Source organism: Melanostigma gelatinosum (assembly GCF_949748355.1).
Source record: "Melanostigma gelatinosum genome assembly, chromosome: 3".
In the NCBI taxonomy this organism is placed as follows: Eukaryota; Metazoa; Chordata; class Actinopteri; order Perciformes; family Zoarcidae; genus Melanostigma; species Melanostigma gelatinosum.
The window spans coordinates 25620778-25646321 of NC_136636.1; positions in this window are offsets into that span (position 1 = coordinate 25620778).

A 25544-nucleotide genomic window follows, 5' to 3' on the forward strand; every position below is an offset into this window, starting at 1 on the left:
TCTCTTGTTATTAACATTTTCAGGTTATCTTATTATGAGATCATTTTCATCAGATACACAATACACATAACATCCAATGCCTCATAAATAATGTGTGGTCTATTTCCAATAAGTTGGATGAAGCTCACCCATAGACTATATAAGAAGTGGACGTAGTCATTGTCACGTCACCCATTGGTTTGTGGACTGCCGCTTTGAAGCCTCGAGTTCGGCAATTTTGCGTCGCCATCTTGGAATACGGCAGTCGCCATGTTGTTTTTTTCTGCGACTGATGAACGGAAGTGACCACTAAGCATACTCTGCTTTATGGTCTGTTTGACTCTAAATGAACATCATGCTGTATTGAAGAATACTTAAAACTAGCAGTCGAGACCATAAACTCATGTTTAAAATGTTTACTGAGGGAATAAATCAAGAGAGAAGTAGAGTCATTTTCTCATAGACTTTCATACAATCAGACTTCTTACTGCAACCGGAGGAGTTGCCCCCTGCTGGTCAGTAGAGAGAATGCCAGTTTAAAGACACTTGTCACATCATTGTCACCTGAGCTCATCTAAGCATGGACTGGGCGTGAGGCAAAGTGAACCCAGCCACCACACAGCTAACACACACAGTTACATAGTAAGGGCTAATATATCTTAAAGTACTTTAAATATGATGCTTGTTCAAGTAAGTAAATCTGGTAACACAAAACTGTGCGACTGAGCAAAACTGACTGAATGGGAACTCAGGAACTCATCCACAGAGTGGGAAAGTTTCACAGGACTTGGTTGGAGGAACAAAGAGATCCATAGTTCAGCGTGGACTGCTGCTGTTGAGCATCTCCAGGCTCCCAGTAGCAACCTGTCTCACCGTTGGCACCGAGGTATAAAGCTGTCACACCGTCTGACAGCCACACACTGCTGAAAGCAAACACGCTGCTGCTGCTGCTGCTAGGTGAAGAGATAGAGTGAAAAGTGCAATGCAATAGCACGATGTGAGCATAATGGCTTTCCTTATTTTTTTGGGGGGCTTATTATCTAATATTCAGCCTACACGGTTGTACACTGTCCCCCAGTGGGAGTTGCATTATTAAAAAACATGATCACTTGATTGTCTTGAGTACTGATTGCTATTGTGCATGCAGTGGATGCTGTATGCTGCGAGTTGTATTTTGATTGTGCGTGGTGGAGCAGGACGTCTGTCATGCTGTGCAACTAATTATAAATGACCTCCTCTGCAGAACTCATCATTTCTGTGTGTGTGTGTGTGTGTGTGCATAACTGTGGCGGTGGTTACCTCAGGAGCACGACAGGTAGGTCAAGGTTAAAAATGAAGAGGAGGACATTAGCGCGTCGTCTCCGTCTCTCTCTCTCTGTCTCCCCGTATAGAAAATCCATTAACATGTAGAATGATAACCACGGCGATAACTTCAGTCTATAACCCATAATGGCGTCTGTTCCTGCTGCGGAGTAAAGGCTGCTCGGTGAAACTTCTCACCGGGCGCAATCCGCCCGTTCTTATCCCTCAACCTAATGTTACACCAGGTGTACTCAAAAGCTCCTCATGAGCGCAGTCAGTCAGAGTACGACCACAAGGACACACAGCGTAATAGATGGGAAGCATTAAGGCTGGGCAATATCGGCAAAGTCAAATATAATGAGTATGTTTCACCTAATGACTCAATATATCGCTAATGTGGCAATCTTTTTGAATATGAAGATGCTTCAAGTGCAGGTTATGTTTTCTACTGTACTCTAAAGTGTTGCTGGAGTTTTAACCCTCAAACGTTTCTTCATTTAAAGATGTACTTTTGCGAGATCTCACGCAACTTTTAGTTTTAGGGTCCCTATGACAGCTACAGCAGCGTGAAACATGGTGATATGGGCCGCTGAGTTTGATGAATTTATTGTTCATCAGAACACAAATGAGACAAGAATTCGCTGGCTAGCGCAGCCTGCAGTGCCTCCGCCACGAGATAGGGTCACACTTAAGTTGCACACACACTGACCTGAGACTGGACTCGATACACCGGTACTGGCCGCCTCCTCTCACTCACTCACAGTGCTGTCTTTCCGCAGCTCGTCTCGATCGCTCCAGTTGAATATGATAGTTTGCGGGTTGTCTTCATCGTGTTACAGCCTTCACCGTTTCCCTTCAATTATCGATGACCTCAATTTCATAATGAACCAAAAATGTTTTGACACTTGAATCTCGGCGGGTCAGGCACGGCAGCTCGGTGTGGGTGCATCCTCCCGCGGGAGATCTGTTACCGCCACGGGATGAAGGTGGCTTTTCGACCCCGTCCCATTTAAACATGCTCTATACAGGCGTATAATGAGATTGTTTACGATAGCACAATGCTCTTCAGGGAGTAAGGAAAGACGATCCTGTACAAGTGACCTGCCATGCGCCCACTGTCCATTCAGTCATTGGGAAAAACTGAGTCCAGCTGTCAAAGGATTCACAAAGGCAGTTAAATAACTTGGAAAATGACTTAAATCCAATCGTCTAACCTCACTTATTTGTATCCATAATTTCGTTTGGTCATCCCTTTTGCTATCAGAGTTTGTCAAAGCCGCCCAGTGTGGCAGATAAGTCTCCAAATGCCATCATCCTCTCAGGTATGCCGGCTGGGTGCACGCCACTGACCCGTGACAACCTCTTTAGCCTCCAGGAGTCTCGGGTGCAACCAAGCAGAAGGCTCGAAACAAATAGCCTTTAATAGAATTTAAATATCTGGAATTAAATTATGTAAAGTGAGCAGGACCCTCTAACCCAAACCCATCCGCTTGCAAATACACCCCTGACAGACATGGTACAATATATTGTGGCGGCAGCATTCACATCACCGCAGTAATATCAAAGCTCTGCAGCTCTCAAAACTTTAATTTGCCTGTCTGAAAATAGTTTATTGTCACTGCATCAAACCAAATTGCTCTGGGACCAAACCGTATCTTTTCATATGATTTCATAATTATCACCAAGGCGCGGACACTGAGAACAGTCGTGCTATTTACCTAAACATGATTTAAACCTTTTATATAGTTCCAGCAATAGTCTTATGTATATTCTAGGTGTGAATGAGTCCCTAGTCTTTCCCCCTCTAAATGTTTTGCCTTTATTACTGCAACTCAATGACATTAACGCAGAGGAATCAAAAGAATAAGTCATCATTTGAAATCAAAATATTTTCCTATGTAACTATTTTTATACAAGAAGAACAAGAAGCACACACGGGCATGTGTGTGTGTGTTTGTGTAGAGAGCGGTCATCAGAGGTCGAGTGATGTCAGTGTCAGTGCTCTCCCTCCTTGTTGACCCTGTCACGGTGACTGCCATCCAAGTGTCTCCATCCGAGCGATGCTGCTCTCGCACACACACACACACACACACACACACACACACGCATACACACACACACACCGCCACACAAGGATCTGACATCTTCAAGTGCAAGGTCGACGGCACTGTCAGCGTCAAGGCCAACAGGATGGGCGACTTCAAGTGTCTTCGCTGAGTCACCACTCCGCCCCCCATCCCCCATACACAATCCATACCCACACTCAGAAAATCCCCCCCCCCCCTTCCAGCAGGCAGTGGCAGTGTCTCTCAGCCTTCTGGAGATGTTCTATTACGGACCGGATATCATTATATATATAGTAGGGGTGTAACGGTTCACAAAATTCACGGTTGGGTTCGGTACGATACAGTGGAGCCACGGTTCGGTACGGTTCGGTACAGTAGAAAACTATAAATGCCAGAGAAATGTACTTGATTTTAAAATATATGTATTCATTACAACGAACATCATGAAGTTATTCTTTGACTTTGAACAATGATGGAACTATACCTGAGTGACTCATCTTCTGGGGTGTCTCCTTAGCAACACATAAGCATAAAAAACAAAAACTGCTCCTTAATGTTATGTAGTAGTGTTACTTACATCTTCTCCATCATCATTTTAGTATGAACAATGATGGAACTAAACCTGAGTGAACGTGGCTCTTCATCAATAAAGGTTTAAAAAAAAACTATTTTTTTTTCTTTTCTTTTAAATATTCAAACGTATTGTTCGGTTCGTCATGCGTACCGAACCATGAGCCTCGTACCGAACGGTTCAATACGAATACGCGTATTGTTACACCCCTAATATATATACACATATATATATAATTTTTATTTTTAGGAAATATATGTCAACAAGGGACACTGTCTTTCACTGTGGTTGCAAGTTGTAGAGGGAATGCAGTTCTTATCCCATCAGGGATAACACTACAACGTAGCAGAGTAAAAGTTCCTTTGCATGTCGTAGCCAGCCCGTTAGCTAAACCGCTAGCTAATGCAGCTAGCTGGCTAGCCTGACAACTAAAAACAAAGCCTACATAGTTGGGATCAGCTGGTCGAATTTGCGCATTCAATGTAAACCACGACGTACAATTGAGCAACAACATTTTACTGAAATAACTGTTCCTACGAGAACTGAAATTGCAACAGTCAGATTGTTTGGTTTCATCAGAATCTCAACATTTTGATCTAAAATTCTGCGCCTGATCGATGGATAAAAACGATGTTGCACCCGCTGTAGCTCAAATGAATGCATCTTTATAAAAGTAGGACACTTCGCATCCTATCAGGCAACACTGGGGTCAAAAGTAGTGCACGGAGAAGTAAACAAACAACCAAACTAAAAAGGTGCAATTGATAGGGTGCAAATTTCTGCCAGATGTGTTTCAGATGTGCCTATCAGCGAGCACCAACAGGCACATCAATCAGAGCGGATGCCATCTCTGTTATCCCACTTAGTTACCACCTGCTTATTTTCAACCCCAATGCTCATCTGCTTCCAGCTTTAGAACAGTTCCATTCAACAGGAAAAAAAGTCTGCATGCGTGTGTGTGTGTGAGAACAGGTGAGCGAGTGTGTGACTGGATATTCTGGTGGAGCTAATATAGTGCAATGAAGGATCGCTCCATCCTATATTTGCAAAGTTCTTATTTTATCTTGCACCTGTGATGTTTCCGTAGTGTAGTTCTACACCAGACGAACGACTTGATGAACAGCAACATGCTTTTATTCCGAGGCTCGTACACACACACCCCATCATATTTATTTACTAAAACACTACCTGAGCTGCTGGATATTGAAATCGTGCATGTTTGAATTAAGCGAGGAGAGGATTGGGATCAGGTGTGGGAAGAGACACACCTGGAGCTGATCATCAGGGAGATGAATAAAGGTGAAGCAGGTAAGCTGATCAGGGGAGACCATGCGGAGAGCGTGATGTGGGAGGAGCAGGGTCGCGCCTCCCTAAGATCTCCAGGGTTGGAGAGAATTAAGACCGATAGGTCGGCTAGCGGCCCGGCTGAAATAGTTTAGTTTGTGATAGAGCTCTGGACTGAGCTCGGTTTTCTGTTGCTGTGTGCTTCTTGAAGTGTGTTTTAATTAAAGATCCTGAAACCTGCAGAACTGCCTCTGATTGCTGCATTGCCACTATCAACATAATATACATGCAGTCAGCAAGACAGGGTCGACTGTGTGTACGAGCCTCAGAATAAAAGCATGTTGCTGTTCACCAAGTCGTTGTTTGTCTGGTGTATAACTACACAACGGACACATTACAGCATCCATTAGCCTACAGACTCTCACGTGCTTCACCGCACCGCGAGTGTGTTTTGAGGGTGATGTATTGAGCCAATCACCGTGTGACGTCTCATACATCACTTTTATTGCAGCGGGTTGGCCCTAACCCGCATCTTTTCCCGTGTTGCTCAATCTTCCCTTCCTTTTTCCTTTCCAGGCACAAGCGGCAGTGGCAGGGGAAGATAAATAATAAAGTTTTCTACCAGACAGAGAGGGCTTGTCAGTGCGCTGGGAGATAGTGTTTGTCCCCTGTGACAAGATTTACTGTGTCAAACTGTACAAGCTCTGGCTGACACTAGCCTCCTGACCTCTTGTATCTATCTACAGGTGGTGGCATGCCCTTTTTTTTGCGGACCATTTTCAGCCAGCGCCATGCAAATCGTGCCATTAATAGCCACGTTGAAAGCCATGAATGATGGCGCCTGGGATCAGCCGCTATGCCTCTCTTATGAATAGTGAGCCTTTCACCTTTTTGACATATTGTTGAACGTAAACACCTGAATTTTACAACAATAAACATCGTTTATGTCCAGAGCTCCACTCTTTCAACATCATAACCAAGCATTAAAATCCCTAATGTGTGTCCTAACTCGAATGAGTTTTAACGGCCTGCTTTCGTTCTGGCCAGCCCACATTATTTGGCTCATTCTACGCAGCCTTCATTATGCTAAATATACAGCCACAAGACTCCGTTATTGTTAATTTCATTGAACAAGAGCGCCATTCCATCGCTAATTGCGCTCACTGCAATCTCCGCACGGATAATTGTTTTTATCCTAAGATCTGTCTTGGCTGGTGGTGCATCTGCTGTTTGGCAGTTCACATTTGATTTGAATTTCTCTGAATCCCGTTCGCTCCTCTAAGGAGGCTGATATGAAACGAGTTGGCTTGGGATCATATTCTCTCAGTGGTGAGTCCTCGTTGTTGGTTCATCTTCTGGTACAGGATCCTACTGAGCTCTAATGAAAACAAGGGTTCAGGGATCTTTCGGATGTTAGACAGCAGCCAATAAATCCCTCTCAATAACGATCTCCGCCAGGAGAATCATGCGATTGCTCGCGTGAGTGCCCGTACGCATAAGTGAGTGTGCACCTCTGTGTCTGTCCTCAGTTAAACTCGTAATTCTGCTGCAGCAAACTGCATGATGTTTTGGTTATGGCTGCATCCTCAAGGACCTCTCGTGGTGGCGGTGACTCGCACTTTATCGAAACGCCTATTATTGCATATTTTGTACCGTCAGTCTGACCGCTGAATCTTCACTCACAACTCTTAAATGAGACGTACCTGCACAGCACCAGTGCAGACATCTGCGTAGAATAAAATGAAAGCGGTATCTGTTGTGTGAGACGTGCGAGGGAAAAACACGTGGTTAGCCAATTTTGGGTTGCATTCATCTTGGATAGTCTGAAGTGACATTGTGTGTATGAATTGTTGACACTTGACATAGGTTTGAGGTATATTCCAACAGTGGCTTGAATCTACAGATGCAGCTTCCTATATCTGCCAGAAGGCGTTACAGCTTTGGCTGTGAAGATCCCCTATAGGTCCGATCCCAATCTCCACTCACGGACTTTTCTCGAGAGCGCTCCTCAAAGTCCGGGAGGGTTTAGGGCTGTCCCACTGTCAAATCGTTGAGAGTTTGAGGGCTCTCTCACAGACATTTTGAGCCTTTTATGAACACTCCGTAAGTCCACATTCCTGCTGACTTTGCCCAAGGGAATTACCCACAAATCAAAGCAATGTGACGTTGAACACGGCGGTTACCAGTGGAAGCATGGAGACGTAAAAAACAAAGAGGACGGCACATGGGTGTTCAGCCTTTACACAGAAACATTACGTTGTTGAAGCTGTTGAGTAAAACGTATAAAATAAATACCCACAACTGTACATTACATTTTATAACATTGTATGAACACCATTTCCTGCCCTTGCAGCCTCTCACACCATTTAACAGGTGACCTCGGTGAAGTCCCAGAGGGTTCAGGGTTTAACCGCTTTAACGCTTTAGGGGGGGCTTTGGGATTGGGCCCTTGTGTTCCCCAGTTATACTTGGTCTGTGTGCTGGCGTGGACATGGTCTCGCTCATCATAGGGTACATCCCAAGTCTCTTATTGCATCCCCGTTTCCCTCACTTGCATCCCCTGTGTCCCATGTATCCCCACCAGGGATGCATGGAGAGATGCAAGGAAACCACGTCTGTTTCTGATGACGGCGGCTCTGATCACAGCTGGATCAGCTGTCAGTCGGCTTTAACAGCTGGAGAGACTTGATGATTGTACTTAATAATCGTAACTAATAATACCAATAACTAATAAAGACACACAGTAATCATCACTGTCGAGGTGTTTTCTCTCTGTAGTCTGTTACCTCTTTAAGAAACTGTGCCCTGTTTATGAGCGCAGGACCGATTCTACCGGCGGAATGCGTTTGTCTTATTTATGAATTATTTGCGTCACGTTGCAGCACATATGTATATTATATACATATATATATAAAGTGTTTTGTCTCTCTATCTCTCTGACTTTAATTGTATCTTCAACCACTCCTCGCCAGAGTGTCTCAAACACAGAGGTGGATTTGCGTCAAGCCAACGCAAGTCTCGATTGAAATTACTCTCCTAAAATCTGAATGAATTGTAAAGCCCTGCATGGTATGGCACAGTGCTAGCTGGTTGAGCTTCTACAGCCCGTAGCCTGAGGTCCTCTGTTAGTTATTCCCTAAGGCTGAGGACTAAGGGTGACATTTACTGTTGTTGTGTCTGGAACAGTTTAGGAACTTAGACGAGAAAACTCACTGCCTTCTTTTGAATCATCTTTCAAAACTCACTCACCGTTCGGTGTTTTCTTAAATACTTAATCTGTTACTTCTTATTTGTTCTTTTTTAATTATATATGCTGACTATGATTTTGTATTTGATTTCTCCTGCTCGACACAATCTTCAACCTTTCCATGTTTACGCCATCCCAGTCGCCATCATCAAAATAAAAACGATATTCTTACCGCCACTGTCCATGTCTGGATCCCACCCATGCTAACGGGAGGGTGCTCTGTGAAGACATTTACATATCGATCTCCAGTATATACGAAATACTTTTAATGGAATGTTTGTTTTCATTTTAAAACACACACACACACACACACACACACACACACACACACACACACACACACACACCCTTTTGTTACAGTTGCTTAATTTCCAACTATCGATAATGTGAATTCTGCCAGAATTGTATAATGGACACAAAGTCTTTACATTTTTGTTAGACCAGTGCAATGTTTCGTATTGCCTTGTCTGTCTCCTTCCATGAGAACGGTTTCATCAAAATATTACTTGCATATTGCTCTGAATACACAATGCAAGTGGAAGGCAATATTCTATCGTCACTGGCAATTACTATGCATGAGTTAAGGTCCGGCTCTGAAAACATGGCAAATTATGGAAGCACACGCAAGGGATTAACTAAATAAAGACTTTTATTTCACAAAGATTGAAATTAGTTTTCCAAATGTAACCAAAATGTGAATTTTACTAAATGATGCTGGTTGGGAACATACTGCCAAGTCAACTGAGGTGATGTTAAAATAAAGTAAACAGCAAATCAAATGTCCAACATAGCACAAGGTGTGCCAGGGGAAAAGAAGCCCCCACTCCCCCAGGAAGGGGCGGGTCTTATAGACTGGAAGTAGTAGCCAGCTGGCTCCAATCCCTTGAAGGCCTCAAGCCATCAAGGGATTGCACATCTTTGATACGTTAAGAGACCATTAACTTGTTTTTGCTGGGTTTGTAAAACAAGATCTTAGATAATATCTCAATAGATGTTTGGTCCAGCGTTAATAAAATTGTAAGCATGAAATGGATGCATAACCGTTCATGTCATCGAGCAGAGACCGGTGGTAGAATGCTTTCAGTGTGGATCTGTTTGACAGTATGTGGCCATGCAAAAGATCTTGCTCTGAACACTCTGAACATAAAATAGCTTTGTTATTCACCAATATTTATTATTTAGGATTACTTGAAAAAAGAGGAAAGGGTTGATTCAGTTGGTGCTCCATGGTAGGGGACGGTCACCCGACTGGAGGTGGTTCTACACTGGTCCACCCCAGAACCTCTATGGAATACAACCCCATAGGAAGTCATCCAACATAACATCTGACCCGCTTGTGGTCACACACATTTTCTGATGGATGGATCGAGAGGAAAAGAGATAGGGTGGTCTTTTCTGACACTTGAGGAGTCTCTACACAATTATGTGAAAAAAGCTGTGAAAAGTTGCATTTTGCATAATATTTCCCCTCTAAAACCTGCTTGAGATCATTTCAAATCAACATGGCCATGTAACGACATCAGTGTTAATGTGGTTGCTTTGACTCTCCTCTTGAATGCTGTGTTTAAGCAACTATAAGTGAATCTGGAATCTCTGGGCTCCACTGCTGCCTACATGAAGAGTTCATAAAAACAGTGAACAACAAAACAAACAGCAGCAGTGGATGCTATCTGATATTTATGGAAAAGACCAATACATTGTTTATAGGGTCAATTCGATTTCAACAAGCCTCACCAGCATGACTGGTGTTCTGTTCTCATGAAAAACAGACTTTTTAGGTCTGTTTTTCATGAGAACAGAAAGTTTCACTTGCCATACACATTAACAATTTCTTCAGCAGCACATTAGGTTAACATTCATCTTGTCCAGCCACACAGACTCTGACACACTTACCTGGCACGCCTAGTCATCTCTTCACAGTTGGTTTCACTTAATTTTATTGCTACGCCAGCATGAACCCGTACACATGCACACGAAACACACCCTTGAATGAGCCAAACTGGCAAGCCTCATTGGAGATGGACAGCAATCGGGATGTTAAACAGGCACCGAAAACACTCACGCGTGACTGAGTTCTCATCGCAGGAAATCGAAAGCATCATGTCCAATGTCCATGTCCAACGTTACAGTTTGTGGTTTGGTCAGGAGGCTGGAGTTGATCTGAGGGAATCTGCCAGCTAACGGCTGAAATACATGGGGCACGTAGGTGGTTTTTTCCAACTACAACACAATGCGGGGATTGAACTATGCTGCATCACATTGAATCAGGCAGACACCTGGTACGGCACAGGAAAAACGGATGGCAAAACGAAATACACTACGATATGTTGATGGCGTAAATTATAGTGAATTAATTATTTTGTGTCTTTTATGGAATTATTCTACTAATGCATGTTGCTAAAAAAGAATTGCAGATTTTCTCTATTTTAGTAAGATATGTATAAACACATGCAGACGTTGCTCTGCTGCGTCACGTTGCTTCTGGTACAGCCAGGTATTTATTGAATCATTATTAAACAGATTGTGCTTGTTTATTGCACAGCTTTATGAAGTTTTTACTTGTTAGAAGGCCGCTGCCGACATGCTGCAGCAAAGTGCCCCATCTATTTGGGCCGTAATCCAAAATGTGGATCCAGGCAGGGTACTGTTTTTTTGGTCTCATTATAAAATCGGTTTTTATTCCATCTGTCCTTAATTTGACACCGTGAAGAATTACAGAGGAAACGGCATAGAATGCACAAAACTACTAAATAGCAAGCATGCTGAATTATTTTCAATTATGTACGGATGACTTTCATCGTTTTAAAAGTGATTGACGTTTGCCAGGGGCTCAGAAAGAGAAACTGGGGTTTCCATGGCGTTTCCCCTTCGAGAGAACAGAGATGGGAGGAGAGAGAAATGGGTCGAGAGAGTAGAGGGGAGGAGGGTTAGGAAAGGTTGAGAGGGTGGGGAAATAAAGAGGAACAACAATAAGAAGGAACTGTGAGGAAAATAAAATGAAGAAGAGGAGAAAAGACAAAGGAGACGTGAGCTGTTGCTCAGCCCGCGTGTCCCATGGGTTCAGTTCTTTTTTATTTTTTTATTTGATCTGTGACAGCAGGACGGATCGGTGCAAAAGCAACCATTGCACTGTTGGGTGCCTGCTGTGGAAGTAAGCACTCACCTACACAAGCCTGGAAAAAAAAGAAATCTATCGCCACACAAACAAAAAACAATTGCACAGAGCTCACTTGTTTGAAGGTCTTTGAGCTCAGAGGAACACCAAGACTAAACACAATGGCAGAGAGGCATTCTAACAGGTGCTTTTATTTCAGAGGAAGGCTTGAACTGTGGCCGCACAGACGTCTGTGGTGTTAGACTCATACTAATGCGACTGTTAGGACGATTACTATACTGTCCCTAGTTACTCTGCTACCACTGTGTGAGAAGTTGAACCTATCTTTTAATTTTGCTGCAACAAAATGCGACACCATTCAAATAGGTGCTGCGTTGGCCAATCAAATACATGCAAGTTCACATTCCTGTTACATTACATTTCAACACATTGATGTGGCGACTGTGGCTCAGTGTTAGAGCGGGTCGGCCTTCAATCAGAGGATCGGCGGTTTATTCCCCGGCTCCGTTAGTCCATGTCGATGTGTCATTGGGCAAGACACTTTGCCCCAAATTGCTCCCGTAGGCTGTTCCTGCATTGTTTGAATGAATATGAGTGGTTAGATAGTCCTGATGGGCACCTTGCATGGCAGCCCTACTTGACTGCACTACTAATGGCGAGAGGAAGTTAGGGGTTGAGATTTGTAGAGCTCTCAGGTGGTATTTTTGGATCACTAGAACATGCGAATTGGTGCTGGTTATAACCAGTCAGTGGATGTGTTGTTTGAATTCAGAAAATCAGAGCCCCTCTACTTTGCAAAGCTGCATTCCTAATCATACAACCGTGCCATGTCATGTTGTGGCTGATTTTCAGCACCAGTTCTCTTAGGCTGAACCCAATTGGATGAAATTGTATTTGAAAGCTGTTTTCTAAAGTGTGAAGTCTGACTAGACTGAAATACTAACATTTGTATCAACTAATCTTTGGATTATAATATAACATGTTTCCGTCCACTAAAGCTACACTAAAATGTGCATGAATTTCTTTGAGTCAATTTTGTAAAATGAAAGGAAGATTAGGGGGACTAAACATGACCTCGACTAACATGGACTTTTGATCTCAGGACTAAGACTAGAACTATCTCTGAAAATAGCTGACAAAATGAAGACTTAACTGTGTTAAATGCTGTTGAAAAAACCATAATCCAGCAGAATGTTCAGGGCTGCAGGAGACTTGGGAGTCTTGGAGCCCAAAGACAGTGGACACCTGCCAAGTAGAGCTGGAATATAGGACAAGTCCCTGGCCCAAACGCTGCTGGGAGGTATGTGTGAAGATGAATTGAATCTGTTGAGTTCACACCAGGCTTACTTGGAAGGAGGTTTGTGGGAAAAGTCTTGGACAAAAACGTAATGTCACAGAGTCGCTCATACGCCCATCTAGAATTTAATCAGTGTGAGAAAAAAGGGGTCCAGAGTCCTAAGTGTATCACAGACGCTGCTGATGCATAATTACAGTGAAAAATCCACCAACATATTCAAATCAAGAGACAAACTGGCCATCATGTGTTTTGAATTGAATCCAGCTGAAAGTGTGTGAGCGTCCACATCGCGTGGCGATCGAGACAGACGACTATAACATGGAGGACCGACCCTGTTCCTGTAAAGCCGGGTCGGTCTCTATTCACTGTTACAATCATTAAAAAGCAAAAGCAGCATGTGTTTACATTCAGTATGACTTCAGTAGCTAGCGTAGCATAGAAGACTCTGCTAATGTTTCAAAAACGTAACATTTTAGAAACAAATAAAACAACGTTTAAACATTATTAGCTCCAAATCCACTAAACCAGCCTGAAAATGGAGAAAATCTGATGGCATCACTGTGATCAGTGTGTTAATGCAGCAGAGCCGGAGAGCTGTCGGACCCTGGTCAGCGTTGGCTGATGCAACAGTATGAGAGGCGGGACTTAGCAGTTGCCTCTCCTGCTAGCTGAAATCCATCAAAGACACAAGGAGTTGATATGCCAACTTTTTAAAGATTATCTTTGAGGCATTTTATGCCGTTTATTTGACAATGACAGTGTAGAGAGACGGGGGTGGACATGTGGGGAAAGAGAGTAGGAGAATGCAGAAAACGGTGCCACAATCATCCCATATGTTGAGTTTTTAAAATGTATTTATTGCCTTTATTAGTTGTACAGCTAAAGATAAGCTCCACCGGGCACCCCCCTATATGTCCATTGATGTGAAACAGTGCCATGTTCTAACCACCGTTCTAACACTTAGTGCAACATGCAAAATCAACGAATCATATGAAGTCCAAATGTGAAACAGCGCGAGACAAAGGGACAGTGGCAGCTCTATAACTATGCTGTCCTGGAAAAAACAAAACTGCATGTGCTGGTTTTTATGCACTTACAGCAATTAGTGCAGAGAACAGAGCCAGCTGAGCCATTGATTACTGTTATTTATAAACCTGACGGCACCCTGGTGGCAGACAAAATCTACCCTCTCCATCTTTTCGCCGCTCTTCATTCTCCCCTCTCTCTCGCTCTCTCCATCCCTCGACTGCACTCCACCACCTCTGGTCACCTTTTACTCGCATCTTCCCTCCCCCCCCTGCTATTTCTTTTCCACTTTTGCACCCTCTCAGTACATCATATTCGCTACCACTCCTCTTCCCGCTCTCCTTTCTCCTGCCGTATCGCTCTCAGACATTGCTTTCCCGACATGAAAGAAGAAAGGGAAGGGAAAGAGGTAAGCCGAGCCGGAGAATTCCCAACGTAAACAAAGAAAAATGTATTTCTGCTTCTCTGTGGGACAAACCGATACTCCCTGAGGTCTGGCCTTGGGCCTCGCGGCAGTCTGGGAATGGCATGAGACAAAGCAGCAAGCAACAACAACCATTTAGACAAGCTTGGACATTCTTAGGAGATTGTCTTGCGTGCAGGTATGCCTGGATGGAGTGTCACAGAGTGGGAATGGAGGGATGGAATCTACTCCCAGGCTCTGGAGCCAGCAGGCCGGCAACAACGGGGGCATTATAGCCAGGCCCCGGCTGGCTTTGTGCGCCCCAGAGGGTCCGAGTCTGGAGCTGGTCAAGAAAGTGCAGGTGCTCTGGGACGTGCAAGAGGAGATGTGAATGTGTAAGGAGGGGCTGGGAGAAAGATCAAGGAAGCATGCACAGAATTTCAAAAACAGGATACTGCATTCTGCTTCAATGCTCAGAAACATATGATATGGAACAACTTTACACATAATTGAAGGGAAGCTGAACTTAGAAGTTATATGCTTCTAATCAAGTAACTAGCTAGCTCATTCTTGTCTGATTTGTGGTCTGCTGAACAGTAAATTCATCAAATTCAGTGCCCCATATGGCTACTGTAGCTATGGACTCTAAGAAAAATAAAGTTTTGCAAGAGAACGCAAAGGTTTCTTGTGAGAACATGCCCCCTCCCTAGTTTCCCTGATGAAGCATGAACCTAAATGCTCTAATTGCAGGAAAACTCTGTTGCCATGGCAACAGGGACCCCTACTCGTCATATCTGGCCTCTCGGGCGGTAGGTAGATCTTCGCGGAGTAATCTTGACGCTGAAGGTTTACGCCTGGTTAACGTTGTGAAACGCTGTCGTGTTAGGTTTAGGTAGCGAAACTACTGAGGGTTAGAAGAAACATCATGCTTTGGCTTGAAATAAGAACGCTTGTGACGCAACTTAAGCTACAGACTAAAGTCGTCAGTCGTCAGTAAACATTTTTGGTTTCACGCCGGCCCCCTGAGCTAAAGTCCTGTGCTCGTTTGTCCCCCCCACCCTTAGGACTCATCGCTACTCGCTACCTAGTCCTTTGCTCTGAGCGTCTCATAATGATGCAGATGTGTTCACATTAAAGTTATGTTGGAGTCAAACCGTTGCTTTAGGTGTTTCAATAAAAGAACCAATGCTGTTGCATTTCTGGTGAGGACAATCATATGCAAGCATAGCATGCTCCACAGTCATTGTAAAACAACAATGTTCTTACCTGATGTGTAGGAAGACAACACATCACAGATAATTCAAAGAGGAAGAGGATATATAGAGAAATAACTAAAACAGGCTCTGGAACAAGATTGGAACTGGGAGCATCACTAATTGGTGACAAGGTGCGGCATCAATTACTGAACATCAACATCTGTGTGCATGAGCGATGAAGAAAAGGCTTTATCGTTAAATTCTGAAAATAGCATGAGACATCACAACAGATCAGGCGGGGAAAGCCGCTCATTAACTGCTTTGTGTTCGAACTATTTTGAGCTTTCCATCTGCAGACGCACACACAGTTAACAGGGAACAGCCTTCTTAAAACCATAAAACTAAACCTTATTGAAGGGATTAACTCCAACATGTTGTAATTTATAAAATCTGACATTGTAGTATGTATATTTCAAAAGCGGAAATCTTCTCAAAAGATGTAATGTCAAAACAAAAGTCATGGTTTGTAATGGACCTTGGTTTTTGATGGATGCCATTACATTTGGTACAGACTTATTAACTATAATAACTAAGGTTACCCCTGAACTTTTCATCAATCTCCTTTTTCAGGTTAAAAGTTAATATTTGTCCAGTCCTTCAAATGACTGATGATTACCGCCAGCCTCAGTTGTACTTCACGTTTTGTGCTAATCAGCAAATGTTAGCATGCTAACGCGGACAAATAAGACGTTTACCATTGTAAACGGTACACGCTAAACATCAGCATGTTAGCAATATAATTATTAGCATGTTAGCACACTCCCAACAAATGCAGGAAGCGCAAGGCTCATGTTAACACTTAGTTAAAAGTAAGTTTGTGTAACGGTTCACAGGTAGAACAGAGAGTCAAGAGCAGACACAGACACAGGAGACGAGGTAAGCTAGCAGGCAAGGTATTTTACTGAGCACCAAGCAGTCAAACACAGGAAGCCAGTCCGTAAAAGCAAACAAGTCCGATAGGGAGCAGGCTAAAATCCAAAAAAAAACGAGAATACGGCAAAGTCACACACCATAGAAATAAACACGGGAGAGTACTGCTGGAAACCGATGAACACACGGGGTAGAACAAAGACAATCTGGCACCTGAAGAGGGAAAGCAGGGGAGCATATATCTGTGGGGTTGGCTGAGGGAAAAACCAGGAGCAGGTGATTGAGCGCAGGTGTAGTGAATGAGAAATCAGGAGGGAGGAGACCAGGGCGGAGCCACACAGACACAGAGACACAGGGGGCAAAGCCTCATCGTGACAGCCGTTAGTGTGCACAGCCGCTAGTGTGGTTGGAGACTCTAAAGGCCTTCAGGCCGTCTCTCTTTTTTTCCGTGCGATTAATTCTCGGTAGACCAGATCCGCTCCTTCCGTTCGCATGTCTTTCACAATAACAGCCCTAGACATAGAACTTTGTGTTTTTTATTCGTCACACCCCCGGTATGTTCTTATTATTTATACAAATCAAATGAATTAGTCTCAACAAGAAACTTTGCTCCAACAATACATCACTTTATCCTGCTACACCGTTAGAACCGTTTCCTGTTACAAATCATTAGCAAACAACCAAACCCAAGTTTCCTTTACACAACACTTTGGATACACACCAAATCATCTACTTAGCGTATCTGCCGACACTACACGGCCAGCTGTGATACTCCTCTCACATCCTGAAACAAACCAGTCGCTCTTCATCCAAATATATCAGAGTGCGAGCGGGGAAGAGATGAGGGTAAAGACGGCGGTTGCGCTCTCACGCTTTGCCGCCATCAAAGGTCACACTGACAGATGGTACATTTCAGCTCTATCTTCTCTGTGCCATCTCCTCTTCCCCTCTCACCGTCTCCTCTCAAAGTTGAGCATCCCTGTGTGTGTGTGTGTGACAGAGAAAGAGTGAGAGAAGAAGAAGAGACAAGTGGCAAACTTTCCTGTGCATGCGAGTGTCGAGATGAGAGGAAAACTGAGATGTGTGAGTGTGTGACTGCCTTCCTCTGTGTGTCAGAGCTAGAGCAGAACAGGGAGATGAAAGGGGAGTGTAAGCTGTCATATTTGAGCTGAGATGTGGGTTCATGCTGAGGTTAGACTTTTCTCACGGGTTCTGGTGAACCTGCTGAAAGAGAGATGTAAAAAGAAAAAAGCGTAAAGAGAGGAGATGGAGAGATAAACGGCGCCCTACAAACCTACCCTCCCGGTAGAGGCTTTGTGTAAGGCCGCATTTGTGTGTGTAATCCATTCAATAATACCTACAGCTGAATCAATGAAGTAAACAAGCTGTGAAAACTTTCAGTTTCAGTTTTTCCACGAATTACAGAGAAGTCATAATCTTGCAGTGCATTGCAGTGCATTCCTGTGCAGTGCTCTGCTGATGTGGTAGTATCCCCTTCAGACCCGACAGACACAGAGTCCACGTTTGGGACTCGCTCCGGATGAGTTTAAGTTTAGAGAGGAGGCTGATCGGCACTCGTCGTCAGAGGTGGAAAAACCGAACACTGACACTCTTCAGACCCGGCGTCAATCTCACCACTGTGTGGCTCATTGTCCACAGAGATATGTACTTCACCACCAACGAAGAAGTGCAGCCCAGAGCAAAGGTGTCTGTGAGTCAAAATGACTGTAGGCGTCAGGAGCATATGGTAAATGGTAAATGGACTTTCTAGTTGTCCGATCAGTCAACTTCAAAAGGTATACGCTGCATTGACACGTGGCAGGCACAGCTTACGGGAGCTGGGGTTAAGTCGATCTTCTGAAGGACAATCCGCTCCATCTCCATGCCACAGCTGCCCCAGCAAATACCTAATACATGGTTCAAAGCAACTTTATGTTATCCTCAAAACATCACAGGCACTCAATTCCTCTTGTTCTTCTTTCTGTGTTGTGGCAGATTGCAACCGTTGCTGCGGAGGTTGCGCACTGCCACCTACTTTACCGGCAGACTCGTCTCTGGTCTGACTGTCTCAAGAACTTAGTGAGTTACTAGATTTTACCCGGAAAAGAAACTCAGGACACGCCACCAAGAGAGACGTTTTTTTTTTATTTTAGTCAACAAATTTCCACTTGCAAACAGTGGAAGATACATCATCCCACCCAACGTTGTGATAGTGACACAAACACGCAAAGAGATGAATGGAGGGAGTCCAGGCCCCGCCTCCTCCCCTGCATACACACACACACACACACACGCATATATAACCCAAACGGTAGGCTTGTGTACGTGTACGTTGTGATACAATGTTACATCAGCATTGGAAATGACAGCAGCAATTTTTCATTTGCTGTTTTTACACTGAAGGTCAGTGACACGTTATCTGTTTGGTCTACAGTCACAACATATACCTTCACTACTTTATTCTTTATCAAGCCGAATCAGGGCCGTCCCCATCTCATAATGGAGCATAATTCTTCGAACCTAAAACATGCACACTTTAAAGGAGCTATATATATACGACCATAGACTGTATATAAGAAGTGGAGGTAGTCGTCGTGACGTCACCCATTGGTCTGGACTGCGGGTTAAAGCTGAAGGGACGGACTCACGTGCACTAACATGCACACGTGGCCGGATCGGCTACGTAAACAAAGCGCAGAGAAGCTTGGATTCCAACGCACACATTCTCTGCTCAGGTAGACATTACTGAACTACAGCTTTACAAAGATAATAGTTGTTCGCTGCTTAATTATTGTCACAGAGAACCTTGAATCATTGTCTTCGGGGGAGGCCTGTTTTTTACGGGGGTGGAGGGTACTCTCTCTGCATGCATGACGTGAAAATACACTGTCAATGCATTTTAATTCATTCGGAGAATATTGAGCCTGACAACAAAGCAACAGAAAAACAATTCACCGTTGCAATGTTTCTTTGAATCGCTCTCCGCCGGGAAACAACAAGAATGCCAACGCACAGTGGACATGCAGTGGTTTGTGTTACTTTGTGAAACAGACCAGATGTCGCTCGGGCGTCCCGAGAGAGAGAGAGAGAGAGAGAGAGAGAGAGAGCGAGAGAGAGAGACGAGTCCTGGTTTAAAGAAAAGATAATTTTGATTCAGAAAGGATGTCTGCCTCTCTATCCCTCAACACGATTATTTGTTCATCAAAAAAAAAAAGAAAAAAAAAAAGGCTGGTGTTCTCTCCTTCCCTCTCTTTTTGACTTTTCCGTTTGCCCAGAGTGATGAAACGTATCAAAATGACATGCTGGGAGATCAGCGAGACACGAAGGTTTGAGGGACATATGATGAAACAATCGGTGAATGAAGTCAGTCCGGCGTGTATCTCGCCACTTGTGAGTGATTTTGTGAGTGAATTCTCATCAGGACAAAGGGAGAGGGCCGGCAACGGGAAGGAGAGGTTCTCCCTCGGCACGCCGCCTTGATGACGAGCTCTTGCCATCCGACGAAAGGCTTCGACACACTCATTTGCATATTTGTGCATGAGCAGACCCGCACACGTGCACACGGAACTAAATCCTCAGCTTATTTCCCGCCTGACGACGACGTGGTGACAGAGCGATGTCACTCCAAAGGGTGAAGATAAGAAAAGAAAAGTAATTTGCTCCATTCTCTCTGAAAAGGTTTTCTTTTTTTTTTTCTCCATTTTTCTTTCATCGACTTCTCGTGAAATGAGGAAATAATTCACTTAGTATTTTTGAAAATAGACATTGGATTTGGAATTGATTTGTGTGCCCTCATTTATTTTTTATTTTTCTCAATTTCTCTGTTTATTCCTGACATAAAATAGAGATTTGGACTGATGATATTTGCTATCTTTCATTTAGATCATTTGGACGTCACTTAAAAAAACCCTGACGCATTTGAACAATCAGCAGTAAAAGCTGCATTAAAAACGAACGAATATATTCTTTTTTTTAATCCACAATGGTTTAAATGACTATTTATAATGTGAAAGGTCTTACTTGTAGTGATATCTCATATGTGATTCCATTGAAAGACGATAACTTATCTTAATGAATTATGGCCCAGCCCTGTGTTGAACCACTCCTTGAAACAGAACAGAAGTTATAACTAGAAGAGTAAATACAGTAAAACATATGAAGATAGCTTAATTAAATCTGATCAAAGCTGTCCTCTATTGTGTGACACGATGAACCTCGCAATAGACACGTAATTATACACACGGCATGAATCCACACCCATCTCATGGAGCTGGACTACACCAGATCGGATCAGACGGTTGTAATTCAAGCCTCATATTGCCTGCTGTCAAATCCAATTACAGGTGCGAGCCCTGCTCTCAACTTGTACCAAAAACAAATCCAACCATGTCTTTCCACGTGTTCTCACCTGTTGCCCAAAGCCATCGCCCTGGAGGTCAGGTGAGGGAGGAGGGTCCCAAGCCAAAACTCGTGGACCCCCCCCCCCCTCCATGTCTCATTCACCTCCTGTCAATAATCAAGTCTGTGTGTTTTTTTGTGCAGAAAAGAACGCGTGAGCATCCAATTAGCAACCAACTAAAACCAACACAACCTGTCACAGTGGATTATCCCCCAAAACCTCCCACCCCACCCCCCCTCCTCCACATCACATGCTGGTTTGCTCCACCATCCTATTTACATTTTTATTGGCCAATTATCTGCCTCTCTCCCCGGTCTGTCTCGGAGCAGGGGCGCTCAGTAATAGGGGGAATCTCAGCCATTCTCTAATTGAAAGACTTTCTGGGGATTACGGAGAGGTCAGAAATAGAGTTGTTTTTGAGAAATCATAAACATTAGCAGTTTCTCTCACTCTGTTGAGGAATATTATTATTCTTTGTTTTTCTTCTTTCTCCGGCAGCTGTTTATCATTGCGGGGGTAAAAAAATGAATAAAATTCCCAGAGCTGAGGGCTTATCTCTCCTCCGCGAATGCTTTAAGTCGGGACTCTGGAAGCTCTTATTACCGACAGGGAAACGGGGGAGGGACAGTGGGATGATAGGATTAGTTAAAGATGTGTTGAGTTAGCCTCGCATGTGCCGATTGCTTCTGTCCTCACCCGTTCATTGCTCTGATGTGTCACCATGTCGCAATGTGAAGGTCCGACGACCCTGAGACCCGGAGGCCTCACAGAAACACGCATCCGTTATTCCACCAGCGGACGACATATTCTCTAAATATGATATTTAAGATTTTAATTTGTTAGTCGTCTTTACCAGATGTTTTTCACGCCAGGGGAGGAACGCCGCGAAGCTCGTTTCCGCAGCCCGTTGGGTCCCCCTGGTTGTTTGGAACAAATGCTAACAGCGCTAACCAGATGTTATTTAAGGGCGCCGAGGGGACAGAGTGTTTGCTGCCACATTGTGTCTGGTGAAGAAAAAGAACTGAACTAAAGTTCAAGCTTTCATGCAAACTCAGTAACAGACGGTACTCGGGTGAGCCACACATTTGGAAGCAGCTATTTGCTGAAGTATAAATGAAGGAGTTTGTGCCGTGTTTCTGCACACACACTGCCTGGTGTGAATCCAGGGAGTACGCTGAAAGTTTATTTTCTGTTTTTTTGCATGGAGCAGAGGTGCGCTAAATTATCTTTAAACACTTTCTAGGAGCAGGAGTTTTGTTCCATGTCTGCTTCATTAGACAAAGAGGGAGCGAGACGGGGAGGGGTGTGGGGGGGGGGGGGGGGCAGACATGTTAAAAAGGTCATGGACCAGATTCAAGTCCATCGCGCCTCAGCACAGCCAGGTTTAGGATGGAGCCAGATGGACTGTGGCCAGACCACCGGGTGCCACCTACGCCTCCTGTAATCAGCCGCCTGTGGGCCGATAAGTCATCTCGTCGCTTTAGGTTGTCAGGTGACTTTGGTGGAGTCGCACACAATGGAAGTTTTATTTCATGATCTAGCAGCGAGATTCTAGCTGAGTCCATTTAGTGTGACTGTACTGTTATGTATTTACCGAGGATAGGAGAGATCTTACTCAATCAAGTCAATGATGAAACTCGAAAATCCTTAAAAAAAATCTCTTCATCTTTATTTAATCATGAACATGTAGTGTATGGAAAACGTTGCAAAGGTCTCTGTGCGCCACGTCAAAAGAAGAAGTGCTTGTGTATAGGATTTTAAATGTCTCACGTTAGCGACCCCTAGTGGGACTCTAACACACAAGACAGCACAGATGCAGCTACCATTTTTACGACAAAACAAAAACTTTTGCAAATGGAATATTTTCAAGAGGTCATAATTTGCCTGGGTGTCACTGGGTATGTCTGCATGTGGTCGCACTGTGCTGCGGCTGCCAATGCTTGTGATGCCACCAGACGTGACCAACGTATTCTCTTACGACGGTTCGTATGATATCTTGTGGAAAGTTACGTGGCGAATATCCCAAATATTACGGAGCATTATTTTTCGTAGGTTTTGCGACCAGGCTGAGTGTTACATAGTGCGTAGTGCGCTTTTATCCACAAAAAGATACGAAAAGGGGATGAAGGGCTGTGGCTAGAGGGATTTAAGGATGAGGGGAGGAGAGTGAGGCATGAGGGGATGAATCAGGGAGGTGAAGGGATGGATGGAGAACGATGTTGGACAGGTGTCAGCTGGGAATGGGACAGCCGTCTCTTTGAGACCCCCCCCCCCCCGTCCCCCCCATGAGTGTACGCAGACAAGGAGTAAGAACAGAGAGCCGTACGGAGCGGGAGACTAAGAAAAACATGCAAGTCGGTGATAAAGACTGTGTGCGTCGGCTTAAGGTTGTAGCGATTGCTGGCTGAGCAGATAAGTGGACGGAGTTTGCCGCCCGACTAAAACAGCGGCCATGAGAGGAGAAGAGAGAAGAGAGAGGCTCTCGGGTAAAGACGCGTGCTGCACTTAAGAGCCAATTACCCGCCATGTACACATCTCCTCCCTCCCTCTGCCCACCACCATCTCTCCCGCTCTGCCATCCAACATGGCACTCATCTTAGTTTAATGGCCCACGGGGACTCCGACACACGCACACACACACGCACACACACATGTACAGGCATGCTTGCATGTGTGAGATTGCCTCATGATGTGTGTGTGTGTGTGTGTAAATTCACAATCATTTAATCTCTCTTTTATTTGTCTGTTCTTCTACTATCTTCTTGACTCTCTACTTCTAACACACACACACACACACACTGCTGCACGCTCACCCATAGACACACACTGATCTTATTTTAATGCGTCTGAAGGGGAGGCACTCAGCAGCACAGCAGGGGGCTTCCTGGCAAGTCACGGAAGCACTGAAAACATACACTGCTTCTCACGCTACCACCATACACACATAGAAACACACACACAGAGAGAGAGAGAGAGAGAGAGGCAGTGTATGCATGCATACCTGCGAGCATAGCACAGAAATGAAGCACAATGCGGTATGGCGCACATGCTGATGGTTGTTTTATACAGGGGACACGCTGCTGTCACGGTATGGCAGCAGAGAGTAGAAGTCATCCCAATTCCGTGACTGGGAGGCTGAAAACACTCTTATGAGTCTACCAGCGCTAGACAGGGAACTCTGCCAGAGGCTGTCCTGATCTGACAAGGTCCTCTGGTCTTTTCATCAAACCCACTGAATCAAGAACATTTGCTTTCAGTCCGCACGGGTATACAACTGTAACAATAAGATGTGGAAAAAAAGTAAAAAAATAGAGGTATGGTGTTCCTGAAGCGTTTCCCAAAGTAGGATTCCATCCCAAACGATGGTCAAAGCAGATCGCAAGGCCGTCGACCCATTTAGCAGATTTCTGGTCCTTCAGTTGAAATCCCTGCGTGTCACTTTGACCTGCCTGGTGCGACTTCATTAAGAGTCGACCTTTGATAAATCGGCCCGCTGAAGTGTGTATTCCCCCGCTGGCATTTCGGCTTCTTTGATTTGATCGATAATTGCGTGAGTCCTGGGGGGGGGGGGGGGGGGTGGGGGCTCAGCTCGGTCAGTGTTAGAGGTGTCATTTTACAGGCTACAGAAGAGGGAAGAATGGGGATTGTTTAAGGGGCCAAAGGAAAGACAGCTATGGCGGTGCAATGTAAATACATTGAAATATGTAATTTTATGAGAGGAAAAAATCAATTAAATTAGTAAAGTAAAAACTGAAATAGCGAGGTGTTTGAATATGGAGAGTAATATAATCATCTCCAACTTTTTTCATGTGGCTTTCCCTTCAACATCCCAACATCTGTCTGGTCAGAGACGACTTTGATGAATGGTTGTTTTTTGTTGTTGTCACATCTTACTGGGTGAAATTGCCAATTTGGAGACGGAGGTCTTCAAATTTAGTTTTCTACTGAACACTTGCCAAACTGCTGCACACTCACGCCCTTCAGTGCACTTTAACTTGGCTCCTAAAAGCTTTTTAAATTGTTTTATTATAGATGTGCAAAAGGAATTCTGCTGGATGCGGGAAAAAGATGTTACAGCTCGTTCTCATTTCCAAGTCGTCAAATACCGACACTTTGTCAAGCCCCTCGTCGTCAAATACCGTTTTTTGCGTCTGTATGAGACGCTATCAAGTAACTCCAATGTGAACCTGTCTGCATCATTATAAGACGGTCTGCGAAAATGCTATCAGGGTGCGATAAAAAAACGTGTCGATTGCAAAAACAAACAGGACTTTCAACCAGGAGGGCTTAGTTGGTGTCCTTGTTCAGTTACGTTAGCGACGTTTGTCCATAAGTTATGTCCATGATGTTTTTCTAAACCTAACTCGGTGGTTATGTTGCATAAACTTAAGCAAGTGTTTTTGTTTGAGTTCCCAACGTTAACCACGCGTTTAATTCAACCGTAGTGGAGCTTTATAGTTTGACGTGGTGGGCTACCCAGTGCGTTAGAAAGCGATGCCAAGGGGTTCCTGAGCAGGTGACAGTATGCGACCAGTTGGGATGAGAATGTGTTGGATATTAGCAGCAACTGCTAAACTGTGAAAAACTATTCGTGAAGTAGATTGACTTGCTCCTCTCAAACTCATACCTTGTCATTTTCCCAGTGTTATATCGAACTATATCTATCATTTTTCGATTGAACTAAGGGTTCATATATTCTCTCGATACACGATCTTCTATCCATCTATTT